The following is a 13,050-nucleotide window of genomic DNA, read 5'->3' as shown; positions in this document are numbered from 1 at the left end:
TGCAAGTTCTCACGAGTCCTCATCGACGGCGGCAGCAACAATAACATCCTCTACCGCAACACCATGACCAAGCTCGGCATCGAGGCAAGACAGCTGGAGCCGACCTAGATGGTGTTCCGTGGCATCGTGTCAGGTCTCTCCTACTCCTCGATTGGCCGGATCCGGCTCGACGTCCTATTCGGCACCAGCGAGCATTTCTGACGCGAGCCCATCTGGTTCGAGGTGGTGGACCTGTCCAGCCCTTACCACGTGCTCCTCGGCTGGCCCGTGCTGGCAAAGTTCATGGCGGTTCCCCACTATGCCGAACTGAAGATGAAGATGCCGGGTCCGAAGGGCCTCATCACTATTGCCGGCGACTACAAGAGATCCCTGGAGTGCGCCGATGATATGCTAGCCGAGTCACTGGTCATAGCCAAGGAGCACCACCAGCTCGACTGGATCGTTGCGCTGGTCGGTGAGTTGCCGGCTCTAGCCACAGAGTCGGCAGGTGAGGCCTCGTTCCAGCCATCCAAGGACACCAAGAAGATCCAGCTCAACCTGTCTGACCCCAGCTGCAGCAAGTACGTTGTTGCGGGCACCCACCACAACAGCAAATAGGAAGGCGAGCTCATCGACTTCCTCCGTGAGAATCGGGATATCTTTGCATGGTCTCCAAAAGACATGCCAGGTGTTCCGAGGGAGTACGCTGAGCACAAACTACAGGTCCGCAAGGACGCTAAACCTGTCCGCCAACCACTACTCCACTTTTTCGAGGAGAAGCGGAGAACCATCGGTAAACAAATCGCGTGGCTGCTCACAGCTGGCTTCATCATGGAAGTGTTCCACCCCGAGTGGCTGGCCAACCCAGTCCTCGTCCTGAAGAATAGCGATACGTGGCACATGTGTATCGACTAAACCAGCCTCAACAAAGCATGCCCAAAGGATCCTTTTGCCCTGCCGCGGATAAATCACGCGATCGACTCCACAGCTGGCTGCCAACTCTTGTCCTTTCTGGACGCTTACTCAGGCTACCACCAGATCAAGCTGGATCCGGTCTACATCCTAAAGACGTCCTTCATCCGCCCTTTGGGGCATACTGCTACATCACCATGTCGTTCGGCTTGAAGAATGCCAGCTCCACGTTCCAGCACTGCATGCAGAAGTGCCTGCTGCAGCAACATTCATGTCTATGTCAACGACATCGTAGTGAAGACCAAGCAGCACCTCACGCTCCTAGTCGACCTGAAGGAAACTTTCGCCAATCTGCGCCGGTACCAGATAAGCTCAACCCGAAGAAGTGCGTGTTCGGCATGCCAGGCGGTCAGCTGCTCGGTTTCCTTGTCTCGAAGCACGGCATCAAGGCAAACCCGGAGAAGATCAAGGCCATCGAGTGCATGCACAAGCCGACCCGGCTGCGCGAAGTCCAGAAGTTCACCGGCGTCTTGGCCTCTCTCATCCGGTTTCTCAGTCGGCTAGGTGAGAGGGTCTTGCCCCTGTATCAGCTAATGAAGAAGACGTCTTCATTCGAGTGGAACGACCAGGCAGATGAGGCATTTCACGAGCTCAAGCACATGCTCTCCACCACATCCGTCCTAGTCGCGTTGGCCGACAAGGAGCCGTTGTTGCTCTACATCACCACCACCTCGCGGGCGGTCAACACGGTGCCGGTGGTCGAGCGCCCAGAAGAAGGCATGTTCCAGCAGATCCAGCGTCTGGTCTACTACCTGAGCGAGGTGCTCTCCGCCTCCAAGCAGAATTACCCCCACTACCAGAAGATGTGCTACGGCGTGTACCTCACCGCCAAGAAACTCAAGCAGTACTTATAGGAGCACATAATCACTGTGGTCAGCATGGCCCCCATCGGCAAAATCATGGGCTGCCGGGATGCCTCTTGCCGGGTAGCCAAGTGGGCCATCGAGCGGGCCAGCCACACCATCCTCTACGAGCCCCGCACCACCATCAAGTCCGAGGCATTGGCCGACTTCCTCGTCAACTGGACGGAGACACGGTATCTGCCGCGGCCACCTGATTCGATGCACTAGCGCTATCGGATTTTGGGTTCCGGCAAAACCCTTGAGGTTCGAACACTGGGGTGCGCACGAAGATCTCTCTCCCTAGCTCGCTCTCGCAACGATCGCAAGGCCTAGCTCGACGAACCCAAAGAACGAGAGACACGAGAGTTTATACTGGTTCGGGCCACCGATGTGGTGTAATACCCTACTCCAGTGTGGTGTGGTGGATTGCCTCTTGGGCTGAGGATGAACCATTACAAGGGAAGAACAGCCTCCCGAGGAGAGGTGCTCTAGTGTTTGTTGAGCTTGTGTGGTGGCTATGGATGGAATGGCTCCTACCCCAGATCCGATGAGATGCCTCCTACGGTGGTAGCTAGTCCTATTTATAGAGGCCCTGGTCCTCTCCCCAAATGTTAGGCGGGAAGGGATCCCACAACGGCCAAATTCGAAGGGAGACAACTAGTACAAGTTATCCTGACTAAAGGTGGTCTTTGTCTGCCGAAGGCTCTGGTGGTGACGCCGTCTTGGGCTCCACGGTGACCTCTGTCTTGCCGTCCTGCTGGTCTTGGTCTCGTTGCACCGATATGGCAACCTTTGCCTGATGCCTCGGGACTCCTCGCCTGCGCTTGCCTCTTTAGCACCAAAGAGGAAACGAGGACATTGTGCGCGCTGGCACCCGCCTGGCCCCGGTCGTCATGGCTTACGTCACAGGAACCTCGCGAGGTACCCCTTGCCTTGATCTCTCGCTTCGTGAGCCAGCCTTGTGAGGCCGCCCCCGAGGAGGTCTTGTGTCATCCGCCTCGTGAGGCTTGGCCCCTCGCGAGGGTCTTGAGTGTTTGCTGGTGAAGATGGGCCATACAGGGCCGCTAGTGGAGCCACGCCGTGGGCCGCAGGAAGGCAAGTCTGGGGACCCCCGTTCCCAGGATGCCGACAGTCGCCCCCGGGCCCAAGGCATGCCCGGGCTTGGCTTCGAGGCGAAGCCAAAGGGCACATGCGGAGCGCCGCGGGCCCCAACAGCCTGCGGCCTCGCTTGACGCGTGGCAATTGATTGGACGTGGGCGTCTCCGCTTCCTCACGCCGCCTCGGCAACTGCCCGTCTAACAAAAGACTGGTGCGGGCAACGCTTACCTTCATTGCTTTCCTTCGTCTTGCTCGAGATCCCCTTTCTCGCTCCTTGCTTCCGAGATCTCCAGATCTGCTTCAATTCCCTTCCGAGCCAGCGACCAATGGCGCCCCGAAAGGTCAAGGCCGCTTCACCGCCCGCCTGGTACGAGCCGGCTCTGGACGCGCCCAATGTTCCAGAGAAGAACCTCGCTGCCACGCGTTTGCTGACGGCGGGGGAGAACAATGAGAGGGGGAAGACCGAGCTCCGGGCTAGCTCCGCTGAGCCGGAGGCTTCGAAAAGCACCTTCTACCCCTTCTTCATGAGCAGCGTCGTTGCGGGGCTGTTCCCCCATTCTCCGACTTCTTCTACGCCGTCCTCGGCCATTACAGGCTGCAGGCCCTTCATCTTCATCCCAACTCTGTTCTTCTCCTGTCGATCTTTGGCTTCTACTGTGAGGCGTACGTCGGGGTGATGCCGTCCGTGGCTCTGCTACGCCACTTCTTCCTCCGTATCAATGACGGACACACCTCAGGGTGCGCTAACTTTGTCGCAGCCGATAAGGCCAACGCGATCTCGAAGGCCGGAAAGAAGGCTGAGGGCTTCAGGAGCAAGTGGGTCATGATGGATGCCAAGTGCGTTCACCCACGGTTGACGCTGCCGACGGAGTTGCCCCAGTTCGACGAAGGGTGGCTCTGCACGAAGCTTACTGACGACCGGGTAAAGCCGGTGCTGGAGAAGATGACCGCCGACTTGAAGCCGGGCAACGCGAAGGCGGCGAAGCTGACAGGGGCCATGCTCCTGAGGGAATTCCTGATGCTGTGTGTGGCTCCGCTCCAGGCGCGCTCACACCCTTGATGATGCTTGGGGGCGAAGGAGATAAGCTTCGCTTGAGCCCGGAGGCCTTGTTTGAAGAAGAGCTGGCTGTGGCTCTCCGTCTCCTGGTCGGGGATGACCAGGAGTATCCGCCGAGTGCCTTCGTTCCCTTGTTCCTTCGCAAGGACGGGGCGCAGGTCGCGGCCACCATGCCCGCCTTTGACGAGCGCGGGCTAGTGCCACCGGCGCCCCCTGGGGTCCTGATGGCGATGGCGCCGGTGGTCGTGTCTTCTGGCGATTCTCGCGGGGAGGGTGAAGAGGAGGAGGACGAAGAGCGCGACTCGGAGGTGACCCCCAAGGGGATGGGGGAGACCTCCCCCTTGCGCAAGGCCAACATCCTCCGCACCCTGCCTGATGACGATGACGAGGCTGATGTCCCCCCGGAGAGAGAGAGGAGCCGCCCATGGCTGGAGGCTCCTCGAGGTCCAAGGCTAGCCCCCGGAGGAGGCCACCAGCCGAGGTTTCGACGAGGGGCAGGTCAGCACTGATCTCCCGAGACGACGCTCCTTCTCCGACACTGCCTGGAGCTGGTTCCAGCCCATCTGCTGCCCCCTCTTCCGCTCCTGGAGCTCCCGCGCCTGCGCCTCAGGCTGCGAGGCTCTCGGGCTTCAAGCTTAAGAAGCGGAGGGACTATACCGCGATGGACCAGTAAGTGTTCTTGTCCTGCCTTGTTCTTGCTTCTGCTGCTTATCCTTGACGCTTCTCCGTTGTGCAATTAGGCCGACGCCCGCGGCGAAGAAGAGGAAGGAGGAAGATGTGGTACTGCTCGGGACCAGATCGCCTATGGCGGCCGCACCCCTCTCCATGGATAAGGGCAGGGACGGCGCTCGCGCTTCCCCGGCCCGATCATCCTCGCACGGCTTGGGGGAGCATCCTCGCGAGGAGTCAGCCCCCGTGGCCCTGCTGGCTCCGGAGGCGCCAACGTCCGGCTCGGTCGCCGAGGTCCCCAAAGCTCAGGAGCTTCCAGCCTCCCAGGCCATGGTGACGATGTCGCTTCCTCCCCCTTCTGCCGCACCGCTATCTTCGGGTCCTTCCGCCTCCCCTGACGTCTTGGAGTGCGCTCTTTCCGCGATGACCCTGCTGCGAGAAGATCTTCAAGGCGCCGACCCCCACCTGGTAGCCGGGGGCCTGGAGCTGGTCTCTGGCTGGCTCCACTCCGACGTGGCCCTCCGGGCAGCGCTGAGCCAGGCTGCAGTGGACTCCGAGAAGGACAAGCAGGCCGTCGCCCAAGCCATGGCTGCCCGCGAGGCGGTGCTCAAGGATGCCGGGGCCGCCCAGGATCGCTGCCAGTCGCTGGAGGCCGAGCTGAAGACAATGCGCAACAAGCGCGCAGCCGAGGCGCGGGGCCGCAAGGCGGAGGAGGAGAAGATGAAGGCCCGAGAGGACGCTGTCAGGGGTCGTGACACCGAGCTGGAGCAGTTGGGGAAGGCGCAGGCTGTGGAGTGCAGCCGGCTGGAGAAGCTGAAGCAGAAGATGGAAGTGGAGAAAGCCGAGCTTGACGCCAAGGCGAAGGTCCTGGCCGAAGACCGTGCGGCCTTCAAGTCCCTTGAGGAGAGGTCTCGCATGGCGCTGCGGTCACTCTACGAGAAGGGCTTGGAGGAGCCGCTGGCTACCGACGGTGAGGGGCCCACCCAGCTACTTCCTTATCTGGTCGAGGCGCTTAAGGAAGTCGTGAGCAGTATCGGCCCCTTGGCGGAGGTAGAATCCCGCGTTCTTTCCTCAGCCGCGTTGACGCGCGTCTTCAGCCACCTCCATCTTCGTGATCCTGCCGCCCACCTTGACGAGCTGCTGGAGCCTCTGGACGTCAAGCACTGCGTAGCTACTGCCGAAACCGTGAAGGGTTAGGTGGAGGCCCTGCTAAAGAGGTTCCGCGCCTTTGACCCTGCGCCCTCAACTGGCCGTGCTGCTGATCCTGCAACTCCGGCGGGTGGTGCAGGTGTGGGCAACGCCGCTATGGAAGGAGCATCCCTTGCAGGCGACGGCGGCATCCGGGGATGATGAGATGACTCGCTGGCGGCTCCTTTCCTGTTTAGCTCCTGCAACATGTACCATGCCTCATGGAGGCGTTTAAACTTGCGTTTGGTACCGGAAGAACAGTATGTCTTGTAATATTTGCTTGAGATTTTTGCGATTTCCTTCCCATTTGCTTTACGTTCTACGTCGGCAGGGCCCGACCCCGCGCATACCTCAGCCACCCTTGGGTCGTCCGGATCACCAGGACGAGACCAAGGAGTGAGGGGCTACGTGGCCAGTTAGGCTCCTGAGTTGCGATGCTCATGAGTCCCCCTTGACGCGCAAACAGCTTACAGAAAGGAGATGCAAGAATAGGTCTAGTGTTCAACGTCAGCAGGGCCCGACCCCGCGCATACCTCAACCGCTGTTGGGTCGTCCGGATCACCAAGACGAGACCAAGGGGTGAGGGGCTACGTGGCCAGTTAGGCTCCTTAGGCGTGATGCTCAGGAGTCCCCCTTGACGCTCAAACGACCTTCATACCTTTTCCCTCGTCGAGGCTCGGCTTGGGAGGGGCGCGCGAAGACCAGGTCCGGGGGACCTGGCAGGGTGGCATACGCTTGGGCGTGACCCGAGCGCAGCCCCCGTGCCCAGCCCCCTCGCGCGACTCTCCCGAGGGGAGGTGTTGCGACGAGGCCAGACACCGAGCTCAAGGGCTCCCTGAGGTTGATACGGCCATGGGGCCACCCTCAGTTGTTTATCACCCGCGCGGAGCATAGCGCTTCCGCACTTGCACGGGCATAACCGCTCCTCGGGCGTGTCGACTGCCAGCGCGGAGCATGGTGCTTCCACTTGTGCGTGGGTGAGGGCTCCCTCTCAGTGGAGCCCCCGGGGCATGTACAGCCCCGCCCTGACATGTGGCTTGCACGGCAGGGCTAGATGAGGTGTGTCTGGGCACTCGTGAGCCAGCGCGGGACTCACGGGGCCCTACCTCAAGGCGGGTTGCACCTGGTCTTGGTTCTTGTTGACTGCGGTGGTCCTGTGAGATGGTTAGGCAACCTACGCCAAATGAATCTCGTGAGGTTATCGCTTGAGAAGGCCAAGCAGCAACGACCCCAGGAGGTGACGTGAACGGGACCGGCCCGCCAGACAGAGCTCAGCCATTGGATTTATGGACGCTGCAGGGACGGGCCCGAGCACAAACGCCGTGCCTAGCCTTCTTATGCGAAGGATCCTGAAGAAAGACGATCGGCGCGCGGCTCCCGTGGTGGGTGACAATCAAGCAGGTGATAACCATAAATAGATTATGCATGGAAAGCGAACTAGCTCAGGTAAATGCAAGAACGATACATGCCACTGGGTCGGACCCGAGCGGTCTGGGGATGATGAATCCCGAGGGGCGCCCCCAGCAGAGTAAGCTAAAGACGCAAAAGGATACATGCCGCATGGACGGGCCCACGTGACCTGGGAATGATGCAGCCCCGGGGGCGCTCCCAACTAAATAAACTTGGAAAATGTCACCTGGTTGTGCTGTCGAAGGGATGTTGGGGTAGCTGAAGATGCGTGGCAAAGGGGTTGCTCCTCACGAGCCACCGGGGCCCTGAGCCTCAGGAGGCTCTGGGGGTCCAGGCAGTTCCTCGAGGACCATCTCCATCTCCGCCAGGACTGCATGATGCCTGGCCTCCTGAGCCGCCAGGACGCTCTGCAGGTAGCGCTGGAAGGCGGCTGCCATGCTCGGCAGGCCGAATGGCATGCGAACATAGCTGTGAGGTGGGCCCTTGCAATGTCCCACGCGCGAAGGCCAGAAGAGCTCCTGAGATGCAGCCCTGTTGAGCCCTGGGATGTCGATGCAGACACGCAGCCCGCCATCCTCGCCTAGATGGGGAGCCGCGCCAGGTGGGCGGCGATCGCCGCGCATGGCCCTTGCATCCTGCAGCTCCTGAGTGGTCTTGGCGATGAACTCCTGAGCGCCGGGCGCTCCTCACCCCGTGTCCTCCTGAGGGAAACATGCTGCAAAGCACGCCTCCACGTGGTGCCCGAGCACCTCCCTCATGACATGGGCTAGGTCTGAGGCCCTCCAGAAGAGAGCCCCCGAGCCTTGCCCGAGGAGGGCGCCGGGCGCGCCTTCCTATGCGAGGGAGGGAGGCGCCCCATGTGCGGGCGCCGATCCTGATGTGGCACCGCTAGAGGCGCCATTCCCCTAAGGCCTTGTGCGGAGTAGTTGCTTCTTCTTCTTGGGGATGGCCTCAGGAGTGTACTGCGCAACATTGTTGTCGGGGTCTTCGATTGCTGCAGCTTGGAAGGCGCGCTCGAGGGAGCACACCGCATCTCTTTCTTCGCAGGGGACTGTGATGATGCCCGCCGCTTCCTGGCATCTTGAGGACGTTGTAGCCGTGGTGGGTTACTGCCATGAACTTGGCTAGCGCTGGGTACCCGAGGATGGTATTGTATGGCAGACGGATGTGGGCGACGTCGAAGTCGATGAGCTCGGTGCGGTAGTTGTCCTGTTGTCCGAAGGTGACAGGGAGGCGGACCTGCCCTATCGGGGTGGTGGAGCCGTCGGTCACTCCTGAGAAGGGCTTGGTGGGCTGAAGCTGATCGTATGGCACTTGAAGGCTGTCGAATGTCTCGATGGACAGGACATTAAGCCCTGCGCCGCCGTCGATGAGGGTCTTGGTGACTTGTACGTTGCTGATGACGGGTGAGCAGAGCATCGGGAGGGCGCCAGCAGTGGCCGCGCACTTGAGCTGGTCTGCCGAGCTGAAAGTGATGGCGCACTTGGACCACCTGAGCGGGCGCGTGGCCTCGAGCCTGGCAAGGGCTACGTTCACCTCGCGAGCAAACTGCTTGAAGATACGCTGAGATGCTGGGGCCTAAGCTCCGCCCAAGATGCAGGCGATAGCACGTGGTTCCTCGAAGCCCCCAGCCCCCTCATCCTAATGGTGGTCTTCGTTCCTTCTTGGTGGTGGTGGCAGCGGAGGAAGACCAGCGTTGCCCTGAGGGCGGTCCTCGCGAGGTGGATCCCTCCAGGCGCCCTCACGAGGCTAGTCCTGCCAGCGGTCCTCGCGAGGTCGGTCGTGCCACTCCTGGTGGGGGCCACGATCGTCCCAGCGTCCTCCGCCTCGTCCTCCTCCTCGGCTGTAGCCCCGGTCGTTGCACTTGGGGCCTCGACCAAATCTTCCATATCGAATGGCCCTGAGCTCTTGACAGTCATTGGTGTTGCGGCTGTGTACGTTGTGGTAGGCACAAAACGGTCGGCTGCTCCTGGACGACTCGGGATGGTCCCGGCTGCGCTTCGTATCCGACTCCTCTGCGAGCACGGTTAATCCCTTGCGCTTCACGTCCTTGGCCTTGGCTTTCTTCTCCTCCAGGTCGATAGCTGGGAGCTCGAGGAGGGAAAGGCGCCCCTCCCCGGCTCTTGCGCACTTGGTCGCCAGGTTGAACAGCTCCAAAGCCGTGCATAGCTCCTCGTGGATGGCGAGCTCTTCCTTCATCTTGACGTCGCGGACGCCATCAGAAAATGCCCAAATGATGGCCTCGTCCATCACCTTGGGGATCTTGAGGCGAACGCTGTTGAAGCGCTGGATGTACTTCTGCAGGGTCTCTCCTGGTTGCTGCTTGATGCGGTGTAGGTCACCCGCGGCTGTAGGGCGGTCGCGAGTGCCCTGTAAGTTGGCGACGAAGCGGTCGCGCATCTCTCCCCAGGAGGAGATCGAGCCCCGGGGCAGGTTCAGGAGCCACAAGCGAGCACCATCCTTGAGAGCCATGGGGAACCAGTTCGCCATGACTTTTTCGTCGCCGTTGGCCGCCTCGATGCTCAGCTCGTAGAGCTGCAAAAACTCCGCATGGTCGGGGGTGCCGTCATAGCGAGGAGGCAGGTCTGGCTTGAACTTGTCCGGCCAGACGACGCTACGCAGCTCCGAGTGAAGGCGCGACAGCCTGCCGTGGCCACCGGGGCCCTTTGCTAATGCGGAGCCTGCCCTTGATGCCCGCGCACCGCCACAGCAGGCGGCACGCGGTCTTGTTGCGGTGGCGCTGGGAGCGCGAGAGCATTCTCTTGCGGCCGGGGAACTTCTTGGCAGCTTCCTTCTTCTCGTGCGGGCGCCCGATGCAGTGGGTCGCACGCCTTGGCGCCAGGGCGCCGTCTTGGTGCAGAGGTGGTGGAGGCGCTCCGTGAGCCACGTCGCCCGCAGCTAGCAGAGGGTGAGGGAGCGGGAGGGATGGCATGGGGTGATACGTCTCCAACGTATCTATAATTTTTGATTGTTCCATGCTATTATATATTCTGTTTTGGATGTTTAATGGGCTTTATTATACACTTTCATATTATTTTTGGGACTAACCTATTAACCCAAGGCCCAGTGCAAATTGCTGTTTTTTTTGCCTATTTCAGTGTTTCGCAGAAAAAGAATATCAAACGGAGTCCAAACGGAATGAAACCTTCGGGAACGTGATTTTTGGAACAAACGTCATCCAGAGGACTTGGAGTGGACGTCAAGAAACTTATGTGGAGGCCACGAGGCAGGGGGCACGCCTACCCCCCTAGGCGCGCCCTCCACCCTCGTGGGCCCCTCGTGGCTCCACCAACCACTTCTTCCTCCTATATATACCTACGTACCCCGAAACCATCGAGGAGCACCACGAAAACCTAATTCCACCGCCGCAACCTTCTGTACCCGTGAGATCCCATCTTGGGGCCTTTTCCGGCGCTCTGCCGGAGGGGGCATCGATCACGGAGGGCTTCTACATCAACACCATAGCCTCTCCGATGATGTGTGAGTAGTGTACCACAGACCTTCGGGTCCATAGTTATTAGCTAGATGGCTTCTTCTCTCTCTCTTTGCATCTCGATACAAATTTCTCCTCGATCTTCTTGGAGATCTATTTGATGTAACTCTTTTTACGGTGTGTTTGTCGAGATCCGATGAATTGTGGGTTTATGATCAAGATTATCTATGAACAATATTTGAATCTTCTCTGAATTCTTTTATGTATGATTGGTTATCTTTGCAAGTCTCTTCGAATTATCAGTTTGGTTTGGCCTACTAGATTGATCTTTCTTGCAATGGGAGAAGTGCTTAGCTTTGGGTTCAATCATGCGGTGCTCGATCCCAGTGACAGTAGGGGAAACGACACGTATTGTATTGTTGCCATCGAGGATAAAAAGATCGGGTTTATATCATATTGCTTGAGTTTATCCCTCTACATCATGTCATCTTACCTAATGCGTTACTCTGTTCTTATGAACTTAATACTCTAGATGCATGCTGGATAGCGGTCGATGTGTGGAGTAATAGTAGTAGATGCAGGCAGGAGTCGGTCTACTTGTCACGAACGTGATGCCTATATACATGATCATGCCTAGATATTCTCATAATTATGCACTTATCTATCAATTGCTCGACAGTAATTTGTTCACCCACCGTAATACTTACGCTATCTTGAGAGAAGCCACTAGTGAAGCCTATGGCCCCCGGGTCTATTCTCCATCATATTAATCTCCCGTCAACAAGCTATTTCTTTCGCCGTTTATTTTGCTTTCTTTACTTTTAGTCTTTATCATAAAAATACCAAAAATATTATCTTATCATCTCTATCATATCTCCCTTTTGCTAGTGGCCGTGAAGGGATTGACAACCCCTTTATCGCATTGGTTGCAAGGTTCTTATTTGTTTGTGTAGGTACGATGGACTTGCGTGTGGCCTCCTACTGGATTGATACCTTGGCTCTCAAAAATTGAGGGAAATAATTACGCTACTTTGCTGCATCACCCTTTCCTCTTCAAGGGAAAACCAATGCATGCTCAAGAGGTAGCAAGAAGGATTTGTGGTGCCGTTGCCGGGGAGGTCTACGCACAAGTCAAGACATACCAAGTACCCATCACAAACTCGTATCCCTCGCATTACATTATTTGCCATTTGCCTCTCGTTTTCCTCTCCCCCACTTTACCCTAGCCATTTTATTCGCCTTCTTTTTTTCCTTTTTCTCGCCAGATCTATTGTTTGCTTGTGTTACCATGTGCCTTCTATTTGCTTGCATATTTGCTTGCTAAAAACCTACTGATATGGATCCACTTAAAGTGTTTTACTTGGATCATCTTCGATCCTTATGTGCTCGTGCTGAAACCCCAACTAGCCTAGTTGATGGGAAATCTTTAGATGAGCATGCTCATTTTGTGCGTCACCGTTTGTCTGAAAAGGGGAGACTCTTATGGGATCAAATAAACATATTGCTGTGTTATGCTTGGAATCTTTGTGAAATTTATGATTTTACTTGTTGCTCTAAGAACCCTAAAAAACACCTTTCCTACCTATGTGAGTTTAATGATAATGAAATCTTATCTTATGCGAAGGGTGTTTATAGTTACTATGATATCGAACAAATTGAAGAATTTGTTGCTTTTAAGGGTGCTTATGAAGTTGCTTCTTTGATTGAAAAGTATGATATTACTCTCTACGAATCTGAAAATTTTGACATACTTAAATATTGCTATGAAAACTATGCTTATAATGTCTATGTCAAAGAATTTATTGAGAGAATGACCGTTGCTTCTGAAGAAAATAATGATATGCATGAATCTATAGATAATGATGATTCCGATGATTTGATCGAAATATCCCTTGATGAACATGATGCTTGCTATTCTTGTGGCCATGGTGTCAATATTTATGAAGATGAATTTGCTATAGTTCCTTATGTTAAACATGAGATCGTTGCTATTGCACCCATACTTGATAGTTCCTTAGATGAAAAGCATGATTGCAATGATGCTATTATAAATTCTCTTAATGTCAATTGTGTTACTGATATGCAAAACCTCAAGCTTGGGGATGCTAGTTTTGCTATGACTACTATTTGTTGCAATGATCATGATTGGGGCGATTCTTCTTATGACATTGAAAATTTATTTAAACCTCATGATGAATATGAGATTGATAATAAGAGTGTCAACTTTAGATCCCACTACTTTGGAGTATGATCGATCTTATGAAATTTTTGATAAAAGTGGGTTTGGAGAGGTCATGACTTTAGTTAATGTTAATCCCACTATTTTGGAAGAGTGTCAACTTTGCATACATGTGGATCGTGTTAAGAATATGTTTTGTGATAGCTATATTGTTGAATTTGCT

This window comes from Aegilops tauschii, chromosome 1, assembly GCF_002575655.3.
Source record: "Aegilops tauschii subsp. strangulata cultivar AL8/78 chromosome 1, Aet v6.0, whole genome shotgun sequence".
Taxonomy (NCBI): Eukaryota; Viridiplantae; Streptophyta; class Magnoliopsida; order Poales; family Poaceae; genus Aegilops; species Aegilops tauschii.
The sequence above is the reverse complement of the archived record's forward strand: the minus strand, read 5'-3'. Positions refer to the sequence as shown.